We start from the raw sequence: 12,574 nt of genomic DNA on the forward strand, positions 1-12,574 counted from the left end.
ATGTCTTATTTTGATCATCCTCCCCGCAACACAATAGCCAAGACGGAGAGAGAAAAAGCACGGGGTAGGTAGGGTCGATAAGAGAGCCATATTGTGTGATTAACAAAGAGAGACACATTACCTGATGAAGTCAAAGGAGTCACCCAGGGAGAATGTGACTAGATGGCTGGGGAAATCATTGGTGGAACGGTGAAAAGATGAGAGCCTGCCTCTCTGAGAGCAGGCTTCCTACCTGTCTCATTAGGCAGCTGATCTTTTGATGGCAACATGTTTCAGAGAATGGTCTGCTACCAAAAAAGCAGCAGCTAAAAGATTTGCAGATCAGAGAGTGGCTGTCATTAGACTTCATTCCGTGAATAAGATTAGCTAATACCCTTTGGAAGTTTCTAGAAAGGATTTGGTATAAAGTAGCTATAGATGAGGATAAGCTTTCTGCTCACATTCTCTTTAGATTTGGCATTTCAGAGAGGATCGACATAACTAAAGGAAATGCATATCACTCATCACGCTGCAGTGCTCGGTGCATTGCAAACTTTCCTGGGTGTCTGGGACAACTCCAGCTACAGGTGTGTATGTAAGCGACCCACTCTGAGTGGCAGAACTTGGTGTTAGATAGCAGACCATGAGGAGGACGAGCTACGAGGCTGACAACGGGTCCCTGTGCTGTACAAAGAAGAGACATTGGATGTCTCTAACCAGTCTCGTGTTCTTGTTTCTTAAAATAAAAAAAGGCACATTTGTGAAATATGAGAGATTTGGCGGGTCTTCCTTACACCTCATTCCACCTCGACCTTTTCCTCACACATCCCTAGTAATCTCCCTTGGATTAGCTTTTTTGTTTTTCTCCACATATCACATTGTGAGGAAAAGCACAGGACTCCTGCTTTTGTGGGACTGGCTTATTTCACTTAACACAGTGAAGTTCGTTTCATGTTCCTAAAGATAGCATAATTTATTTTTCTTTATGGCTAAAAATTGAAATAAGGAATAAATGTTTAAATTTTTTTTAATGTATTTGCAGAAATAACCATGGTATGGAATGAAAGATTACATTAATTTTTCAAATGTTGAGTGACTATCATCATCTTCTACTACATTTGGCCTTTACCGAGTTCCTTTTCTGGACATCCTTAGTTTGAAGCCTAGCCTAGTCTGGTAAGGTAAGTGCATCCATCCCTCTTCTTGTTTCCAGCATAGCTTGTGTATGCTAGGGGAAGGTTGGGGAAGGGTAGTCATTATCTTCTCTTACGCACCCACAGGCGAGCTCGCCAGGCTCTGATGGAAAGTTCCAAATCACATGGAGTGACATGGTTTGTTGCAAGGAGGCCGGCTTGTTTCATTCCAGCGACTTATCCCCAAATTAATCACACAGAAACTGTATTAATTAAATCACTGTTTGGCCCCGTTAGCTCTAGCTTCTTACTGGCTAACTCTTACATATTAATTTAACCCATTTCTATTAATCTGTGTATCGCTACATGACTGTGGCTTACCAGCTAAAGTTCCAGTGTCTGTCTCCTGTAGGGCTACATGGCTTCTCTCTGACTCTGCCTTCTTCCTCCCAGCATTCAGTTTAGTTTTCCCTACCTACCTCTATTCCCTGCGCAGGCCCAAGACAGTTTCTTTGCTAACCAAAGCCCACATCAATGGTTAAGGTTAAACTCAGTGAGACAAGAAGCAAGCACCCTCTTGGTGGATGCTTGGTGAAACTGACTATTGAGATGTAACTGAGTTGGCATGGTCATTAAAGAGCTCCACCATTAGACAGAAAGGGAGTAGCAACAGTGGATGAGGGCATCCCTATGACAGAATACAGTGCTTCCCTGTGGTACCAGCGGCGTGGGTAAGGTGACACGTGGCTTTTCACCTGAGCTGCACTCGAAGTACCTTGTAAAAATGCAATATGGCAGCCACAGTGCCACCAAATGACTGACGATGACCCAATGGTTCTGCAAAATGGCTGTCATTTTAATCACTTGAAATGTGATCACTTAAATTTTAATAGTTCAATCGTGATTATTACATTACATTTTAATGGAGAACTCCTGATTGTACTAGTACAGGACAGAACCGATTTTGTTTTGTAATGCCATTTGTGTGGGAGTACAACTACTGCCTGCGTATTAAATTTAAAATCCTGCCAAAATGTATCTTTAATATGTCTCCAGAATGCAGCCTAGAGAAATCCCTTGGTGCGTACATTGAGACATATTCAAATTTGCTTCAAATAGAACTGCTCAGGATTCTAAAAACTAGAGGCACAAATGCCAATCAACATGCCATTGAATAAATAAGTTGTTGTATATTCATATAATCAAATATTGCTTTCTCCAACTAGAGGTGGAAATAAACAAGCTGTAGGTACACACATCAAGGGGAACAAGGCTGAAGAACATAATCTTACCGAAAATCAAGTTACCAGAGAGTACCCGTGATGTGGGATTCCCCTCTGTATGCTGTGAATGTATTTTATTACTGTTGATTATTAAAGAAGCTGTTTTGGCCAGCAGCTTAGTATAGGCAAGTTAGGTGGGATTTCCAAATAGAGAAATAGAGTGTGTATGTGTGTAGGTGAAGTCAAGGAGACTCCATATAACTGCCAAAGGAGAAAGACTCCAGCCACCAGCTAGAACCGTATCAGTAGGCCACAGCCTCATGGCAATACACAGATTAATAATAATGGGTTAATTTAAGATATAAGAGTTAGCTAAAAATATGCCTAGGCTATTGGCCTAACATTATTGTAATTAAGAGAGCTTTGTGTTATTAGTTGGGTCTGAGTGGCCAGGAAAAGAACCAGCAGCTGCCGCCTACATAACTGTATGTAGTTCTAGACACACACATTCATAACCAGTTAAAATTAAGCACCTGCATGTTCACACATGTGCATGTGCACACACAGACACACACATCTGGTTAAACTATTTTTAAAGAGTAAAGAGGGAATACCACACAACTCAGGTCCTAAACACTATATATCTCCGAAGACCTCAGTCAAGAAATCACTGCAGCAAGATAGTTCAGGCCATAGACAGTGTCAGTCAGCGACGGTCTGAGGACACGGACAGTGTCAGTCAGTGATGGTCTGAGGACACGGACAGTGTCAGTCAGCGATGGTCTTTTTCCCACAGCAGAAGACAGCTAATGACTTTTACCATGTCGTTATGAAACTTAAAAATTCATGAGCATTTCTGCCTGTGTTGCCTTGACGTCATTGTTTAATGTTTATACCTCCCTTGACCTATTCTGCCTCCAAAGCAGTTTGGTAAGGACATAACTATCATTTACTGAGCATGATCTGGAAGAAGGGAAAGCCACCAAACGCCTTCTGAGCAAGCAGAGCAGTGCAAAGTGTCACACATTCTCTCTCTGCTCACGTGCTCATCTTTAAACAGATGCCATCATAATGTACACACTGTTGTAATTCCACTGTTTCCCTTTAACACTGTAGTGAACATTTTTCTTTATCTGTTGTGATTTTCATAATTGTAATTTTAATGGCTGAATAATATTCCTCAAACTAAATGTTCCGTAATTTACTAAACAGTTTCACAACTGTTATACATATATTTTTTTCTCTGTGACTTTTGTTGTTGATATTATAAAGCTGTTCTAATGAACACTTTCCTGCATATAGATTTCCTGCTTCTGTGAAATTATTTCCTTAGGATGCATTCCTCAGGGTGATATTCCTGAGTTAAAATCTATGACCATCTCTGCTATTCTTGCTTTGAGTTGCCTTATTGCTTTCAGAAGGATTATAGATGTTTATGGTTGTTATAGCAATGTAAAAAGTAGCAATTTAAACGTAACCAGAGCTGGGAAGATGGCTCATCTGGTACTTAGGACCTGATTTGGTCCTCAGACCCAGGTAATATAAACCAGGAATGGTGGCGTGGTTTTGTGGTCCCAGCTCTAGGGAGACAGAAACAGGTGGATTCTAACCTACTGAGTAAATTCTAGGTCAGTGAGAGATCTTGTCTTATGATCAATACATCCATCAACAGCCAAAACAAGGACAGCACCTGAGGAATAACAGCTGGTGCTGTTGCCTGGCCTACACACACACACCTGCACATGCATGTATTACACATGAACACATACACACAGTAAGTACTTTTAAGTACATGTAACCAGATGGCATTTGTGGGCATTAATCATCTCCACTCTCATAGAACATTTCTCCCAAGACGTAGTTCATGGTCCTTAGTTGGTCCTTCTTCCGTCAAGCTGAAAGTTCCCTGACTCTGCTCACCCAAACTTTCTTCCGCACTACCTTGACTGAGGACAGAGAGGGAGGTGCACGCTCTGGCTGTAAAGAGCTGTTCCTGATGAGGGATGCAGGATGCACAGCCTCCTTGCCTAAGCACATGTCTGTATTCTTAGATCTTTGGAGAACGTCCCTCCCATCTGGACTCCATCACTGGGTGCAGGTGTGATTCTCTATATCTTGGTGGTTCGCCTTCTCTCCACAAAACCATCATTGTGTCCCCCTTGAAAACCTTTTCTTTTTGAGGGTGGGGGCTCTAGAGTCTGATAGCCTGGCTGCGATCACTTCCCGGCAACCCCATTTTTGAAGTGTCAGTGCAGAGGTCAGGAAAGTCTGTCTGAGCGCAAGTAGCCTTGGGGCCCTGGGGTCCACTGGGTCCCGTTCACCAGTCTGTGGGCACTGGCTGCATGCTCCTTCTTATACAAAGTAACTCCATCAAACTCTCCTCCTGGAGCCAGACACACATATGCTGCAGATGTTGGAGACAATGTGTCCTCTTTTCCAATACTAATTCCTAACCACACATTCTCTCGCCCTCTAGTCTACCCTTCCAGCTTCCTTTTACATTTCTCCTCTGTATAAGATGACCTCTCCTGTGTATTCAGAGCTGTGCAAAGCAATGTCCCTACTGAAGACTCTGAACTGAATGTGGTTTGTGTTACAGCCGCAGTGGGGACATCAAAGTCTTGCTGGTCAAAATGTGCAATGAATGACTCATGGATGTTACAATTCCAAAGGAGGCTGAGCTCTCCCCTCACAGCTTGCGAGTCAGGCCTGGCATGCATGATGTGGACCAGAGGAGAAGGATAAAAACTCATATTTCAGAGGCCTGCACTCTGACAAAAGTATCTGTCCCCATGGTGCTTGTTTCTCATCTTCCTCTGAGTGTCTGAAAAGGGAATGACCATTCTTTGCATTGCACGACCATAGATATTAAACCACTATTGTGTAGCTGTTTCCTCTAGGATGGAAACCTTCCAGCTTTGAGGGAATCTCTTAATACACATGATGTTGAAGGGGAGGTGAAAACACTGAATGTTCTAAGGAAGCAAGATAAATAACAGATGTTCTGAGGAGGGGCAAAACAGCCCATTCTGTAGGCAATCTTATTAAGCTCAGGAAGTTAACTGCTCAGTGGCTTCAGGAAGTCTCTGAACCACCAGATTCATAATCCCCCTTTCTCCAAGAATATATAAGTAGCAAGGACTCTTGAGGGGGACATTCTTAGGCAAGATGAGCTTTCTGGAAGAAGCACACACCAGACAAACCACCTAGAAGGGACTCGGAACAACTGAGCTTTCTGGAGAGGGTGTGCGCCAACACGTGGAGCTGCCTACAGGTGGTGCAGTGTGCTCAAGGCTTCTAATTTGATTTTCTAAAGTTATCACCTATGCTGGGGTGATCTTTGATGAGGCAGCTGTCTTTGAGTCATTTCTATTTCTGCAAGTAGCGTCTCACCCACTTTTTCTATAAGTAACTCCAATAAAAATCATTGGTTCACCAATTTAGATCATGGTGGCATCTGCATTTTTGCTTGTCATCAGATCTGTAACTAGAGCAAGTAGGAATTGGTTCACAGATCCCTAGAAGAGAGAGAGAGAGAGAGAGAGAGAGAGAGAGAGAGAGATATTGACTGGTTGTTACCAACTGTGGCTTCTAGAAGATGCCTACAGTTTGGATGATTATATAATTGAGAACAGTCTATATGATATAAGTACCACAAGAATGTTCCCTCTGACCGGTTATTAGCGCTGACTTTCCTCACTGGTGCCCACTGAAAGCTTGAACTTGTGTAGACAATGGCCACTTCAAGTCTATGTCATTCTCACTCTGGAATTTCGTGACCTAAGTATAAATTGATATGCAATTTCAGAACATTTGTATACTGAATTAAGAAAATCTATGGCTGTCTGACAAGCAAAGTTCTTTATGAAGAAAATAAAACATTGAACCAGTTTCTGTGGAGAGGAGAAATGACTGCTAATGGAATACAGGCTTCCACCCCAGGGCTTCCTGTCTCACGACCATAGACAAAAGCTGTCTGAGGAAGTTCGGGATGTACAGAGGACACAGATGGAAATAACGGGAATCAAGGTGAGCCCAAGGCATGGGAGAACAAGCTGCGGAAGGGTAACCACTGTCTGTGGCTTTTCTTCTTAGTGCTCAATTTTAAATTGAATGTCTCCATTCTCCTCCCATGAAAGCAATTGGGATTGCTTTGTGTAATATATGCATTTCTGAGTTTTGAAATAAACAAAAATTCTAAATGCTTCTAAGTAGGTAAAACAGACTGTCAATACATGACTGTTAAAATATTACATAAAATGTTAAGATTCAGGAAAGAATTAGGGTGAACTCCTCAAGGCATATCTATTTTAAATTTAGATTTTTTTGCCAAGCCAAAAAAAAATAATGAAAGAAATATGGGGTCATTTTTGACATGCACTGCTATCAAAAGCGTGCCTCCCAGGACCGCATCTACCAGAAAACACTTAAGCAAAATTAAAATGCATCCAAGCAGAAGGAAGGTACATGATGGCGGAAAAGTGCTGACCAAAGGACCAATAAACTGGAGTGGCCACATCTATGCTATCGAGGTTCCATGAGGGGGTCTGCTTCTGACCATAAAGGAGTATCAGCAATTAGAATAACCACACAACTGGAAAGTCAGACGAAGTACGAACATTGGTTTTCAGCCACCAGAAAATGGGCAGTTTAAGGTAGTGCTGGTGAAAATTCAAAAAGAAAAAAAAAAAAACAAGATTGCCGCGCACCGCGCCCCCCCCTCCCTCCCCCCCGTGTCTGCTCTCTGTGCGCTGGCACCCAGTTCGCGAGCTTCGGGCAAGGGGGCTGGAGGTTAAAATACACAGATATACACAGACAGAGAGACAGCGACACGGGTCATCCTTGCATTCCCCAAGAAGGCCCCCTTTATCGTGTTCAGGGGCAGATTATACAGAGATAGCCACGCCCCAGCCAAACCCACCAGAAACCACTCTCCTCCCATCAGGAACTCCTGAAGGTCTCGGTTGCTCAGAGCAGCTGTAGGCACTCAGATCAGGGGATTACAAGAAATTCAGGATCTGGGGTCTCACTGCTCCCAACATAAGATGTGTCTTATGATTTTCCCATCTTCCAGTGTGAGTTTCTAAACCTCCATCCAGACACAGAGAGGCAAACTCCATCCTCAGGTTTGCTAGAGATTCCAAATGGCAATGGTTCGTGAAGCTAGCCACAGAGGTGGGACGGCAGCACAAAGATGCAGCCTGACACGGTCTGCAGAGGGGGTCCCCAGACCTCGGACCCGGACCGCAGAGCGAGGTCCACCTGCGGGAAAGAATGTATTCTCAATCCGCAGCAGCCCTGGGAAAGAGCAGGGCAGACATCATCCCAGAGTTCCCAGTGGGCCAAGTGGGAAACGAGGAGGAGGGAACACTAGAAGAGGACATGGCAAGGGGTGGCATCCACAGGGGTGGCAGCTCAGTAACCTGGTTAAACTAATGCAGTACTGTATCTTCCCCAAACTCGAAATTAAGCCTTAAAAAAAAGCTTAATCCAAGTTATTTAACTACATCCAAAAATGAAACCCAACTATATTTAAAGCAATATAGCAAAATGCAGCATCTGACATTACAAAACACAAAGGGTCTAGTTCTAATTGAGAGAGAAGATGAAAGAGGGAGAGAGAGATAAAATTTGCTTTGAAAAAGCTAGAACCCTGTTTTTTTTCCCCTGTTGAATTAGTGTTAAAGGTTTCTAGCTATAGAAGGTGGCTTGCCAGAGACCCTGCACTGCTAATTTTCATATTTTAATAAGGCCTCACTACATCTGAGCCAATACAGCCCTCACATGGGAAGAAAACACTAATCTTTATATTCTTACACCCCCTAACTACTAGTTAGTTCTTACTAATGACAAAATGCTGGATACATTGAGTAGATTGCAGGGCATCTTAGGTGGTAGTCTATAGAAATTCTTCCCGGCCAGAGGCAGATAGCTAATTTTCTGCCTTCTTCTATAACATCTCCCTGTTCCTATCAACTTCCTTATTTTGCGCTCATATTTTTGTTGCTGCTGCTTCTATTGCTCCCTCTTTCCAAAGTTAGCCTTCTTGCTAGTATCCAAAGAAGCAATAATTTCACACCTGACTTAAGCGTCCCAGTTCCTCCCATGAGCCGGTCACTCTGTTCTCCATCCAGGTCCCTTACCTATGGAGAAGGAAAGGACTCCTAGAGGGTGGACAAACGTTTGCAGGGTCAATGGCTTGAATCCCAAGTTCAAGTCAAAGCTATCCCTTTCAGGATTTGTTTAAAAGATGAACTCGCGAGTGCACCCTAGACATGCCTTTTGCCCCACAATTCACTGTCGCTGTCTTTGTTTTGATTATGAGGCAGGGTTTCTCTGTGTAGCCCTCAATATGCATGGAATTAACTCTGTAGACCAGGCTGGCCTCGAACTCAGAGACCTGCCTGCCTCTGCCTCCCAAGTGCTGGGATTAAAGGTGTGTTCCACCTTGTGTGGCAGACAACCAGAGTTCGGAGTTTCAAAATACAAGTCAGCGTTCGCTACTCCTCCTGCTTCGAGCTTTACAGTGGCTTTGACCCTGAAAACAGCTGCTTCTTCTGGTCTCTCTGCAACCTCATCCCACACCTCCCTCCCTCCCCCAAACCCTGTAGCGATCTGGCCCCCTCCTTATTTTTAAGCTTACTTTATTAACTTATTGGAAACAGAGTGTCATGGAGTCCAGGCTGGCCTCAGACTCTGTGTACTCAGTGATGACCTTGAACATTCTGCCATCAAACTAGGAATACAGGCTTGTGCTACTGTTTCTGAGGCAGCAGGATCTGAACCCAGAGCTTTCTGCATTTTCCAGCAAGCGCTCCGTTCCGAGCTCCAGCCCTAGCTCTGGCTCCTTCTTTGAACTTTCACATCAGCAGCCACTCCTGTCTGGACTGCCCCTCTGGGTTCTTCCCTTGGCTGCTGTGCTTTGCTGTTCTAGCCGCTCCTTAATGAAGGAGGCCCGTTTGCCCAGCCAAACAAAAGCCTGACTATCACAACATTTTTGTATTTTCATTATATATGTCTCCTTTCCATTTTATTCTTACTTCCTTGCTTCTTGATGGCTTGTCTGAGACGCTATCACACTGTGTAGCCAAGATTGACCTGGAACCCTTGATTTTCCAGCCTCAGACCCCATAAGTACTGAGATTACAAACGTGCACCACTATACCTGGCCTGTTTATTTTCTATTCTCTTCCCATTTCCACCAGAATGGATGTCTCAATAAAAATCCACCAGCCTTTTTCACAACTTGCCATGCCTGGCAAAGTGCAGGCTCTGAACAAGTACATGGAGAATAACTGTACACAGATTCCCAAAATCTTTTAATCAGAAATGGATCCGGCACAAAGTAGAACATCTCTACTGCGTGAGTTTAACTGGTCTCTCTCCTACATGGCTGCACTGAGTACGTGTGTATGGACAGAAATGCCAAAGTGGAAAAACACTAGCCACCTCCGGATAAGTCATTTTATAATTGTCCTTTTAATTTCTTAGTGGTTTTCAATTAATATACATTGTCAAGGTCAATCTGAATATTGTTCCACAGTTGTGCATGAGAGTGCAAACTAGTGTGTGAGTATGTGTGTATTGCCTGTCTTGTGTGTGTTGTATGTGTCTTTGTACTGATGGAGACAGATCTCATGATCTTGCACTGCTCAGTGTGTGTTCTTCTCTCACTCCCCACCCATCTCATTGCTTGTTGAGTCCGCTCAGAAGAGCGAGTAACATCTGCCGTTGGTGTGGTACCATAAAGCCTTCCTACTTAAAGGGTAAGGTATGGGGCACTGAGTGCCTCCATCAGCCTGGTCTAAATGATGACACAGTAACATGGCACCCATGGCTCTGTCTCTGAGCAGTGATAATCTAGCTAACAATGAAATCCCTGCCCCAGGACACACACTGTGGCACTTTTAGACACAGAGACAAGGTATACACAAGTTCCAAGACAGTCCACCCCCTCGCGGAGCTCTCCAAATGCTTCAGAACTCAATAAAACATTAGACTAGAATAGGATAGATACAATACGATACGATACAATATAATACAATACAATAGAATATTCCAGGGTCTATCGTCCATGGTAAAAGAAGAGGAAGAACACACAGCTAGGAGTCTCTGTCTTAGGAAGGCTCTTACTGAAGTACACACCCTTGGCCCAGTGACCTCACCTGCCGGTAAACTTCACGATTGGAGGAGGAGAAATTGCACAGCAGTGAAGGTAACCATTGCCTTGGTGCTTCCAAAATACCCACTGTTAACTTCATAAGGAGCCGCACAACAGCTCGCCTGGAAAGAATGAGATGTCTTGAAGGTACCCTTTGTTGTCAGTTTTTTTCAGGGTCTGTGGCAAGCAGTCGCAACCACAGCCATGCCCCTTTTATAACAATCACATCCAAATCAGCTTAGGTCGTGTGGTTATGCAAAATCAATTGCTCAATACCGTAATTATCAGCCATACTGAAGAAATTGAATTTAACAATAAGAGTCTGTGAGCCCACTGCGTGTGATTGACTGGAGAGAGAAGCATGGGTTGTTAGCTGCTCACTGAACACACTCGAGCCTCTGTAATTTCCGGCATGATGAATTGTTGACCCAGGAGAGATTTGCTGGCCTGTCCACTATCATCTTGTTCCTCTAGGGCAATTCCAAAGTAGGCAACATGGCTGTTACCGAAACCTGAAGTGGGGGAAACGAAGCTAACACTACCAGGCCAAAGCACAGGCTGTTTTCAGATCGATAATCAGCACTTGGACAAGTGGTTGGAATATACAGAATGAGTCTCTCTGCTTCATTTTTATTAAGGTGAAGTGGATTTGATTGCAGCTGTTATGATCAATTGATGGCAAATAGGAGAGGGAAATGTACACAGTCCCAAAATGCCTGTCTCCAGCTGTGGGGGCCTGCCTCCAGGGGAGGGGCCTGCCTCCAGGGGAGGGGCCTGCCTCCAGGGGAGGGGCCTGCCTCCAGGGGAGGGGCCTGCCTCCAGGGGAGGGGCCTGTCTAGGAGGGGAATGGCTCTCTCCAGGGGAGGGGAGGGCAGGGCAGCTAGAAATCTATCAGCTTAGCAGCTCCCAACACCCAGAGGACTCTTGTTCCAAGGGTTTCCAAGTGCCCAGAAGCAAAAGCTCTGCTCCCTCCAGTTCAGGGACCATGGAAAGCTTTCTGGGATGTCTTCATTCCACAGCCCTGCTAGCTAATCTTGACTACCAACTTGATGGGATTTATAATCACCATGGGAAGAAACCCCTCCTCAAGTCTGAGCGAATATCTAAATAGGTGAATTCAGGTGGGAAGACCCATCCTAAATGTGAGTGGCACCATTCTGCCAGTTCAGGTCCCAGACTACATAGAAATAAGAAAGTCAGCTGGCAGCAGCTTTCCTTTCTTTGTGCTTCCTGACTGTGGATGCAATGTGACCAGCGGCCTCAAGCTTCCAGAGCCACGCCTTCGCTGCCACACTACCATGGTGGACTGTGATGGAGGAAGGTAATTCGTTAATTATAATAAACCAACTGCTTGGCCTCATAGCTTAGAACATAGGAGGGTGGAATAAACAGAATAGAATTCTGGGCGGAAGAGGAAGTGAGGTCAGACTCTGCTCTGCTCCCAGAGAGACCCGACAGCTCTGCTGGAGCAGAGATGCCATGCTCCGCTCTCCCAGGTAGATGCACGCAATCAACACTCTCAAGCACACGCGATGAAGATGGATGTAGGCTAGAATCTTCCCGGTAAGCGCACCTTGGGGTGCTTACACACATAATTAGAAATGGGCTAGTCCAGGTGCGAGAATTAGCCTGTAAGGGCTAGAGTTCATGGGCCAAGCAGTTCTTAAATGAATACAGTTTGTGTGTTGTTATTTCGGGCATGAGCTAGCCAAGCGGCCAGGGTGTTGGGGATGCAGCCCCGCCGCCGCTCCTATTTCAACAGGACTGGACTCCTCACTGTAAGCCAAAACAAGCCCGTCCTCCCGTGAGCCGCTTTGCCAAGGCTTTTGTCACAGCAGCACGGCAAGTAACACCAATACAAGAGCTCTGCCTAAAAGCATCTGCGGCATGACAAACTGGGTGTTCTGAAGGCTGAAGCTGGAGTTTTGACTGTCTTCTACTCGAGAGCAGTATAATCATCCACAGCTCTGCCCCACGGAGGGGGGAGGGCTCTGGAGACAAAGCGATCCTGATTCACAGAAGGAAATTGAAAAGCAGATGGGAAATGTTTGTTTGGTTCCACAAACATGTCAGTGAGG

The sequence above is a fragment of the Alexandromys fortis genome, unplaced genomic scaffold (genome assembly GCF_014885135.2).
Source record: "Alexandromys fortis isolate MF-2015 unplaced genomic scaffold, M_Fortis_MF-2015_v1.1 scaffold_68, whole genome shotgun sequence".
NCBI lineage: Eukaryota > Metazoa > Chordata > Mammalia > Rodentia > Cricetidae > Alexandromys > Alexandromys fortis.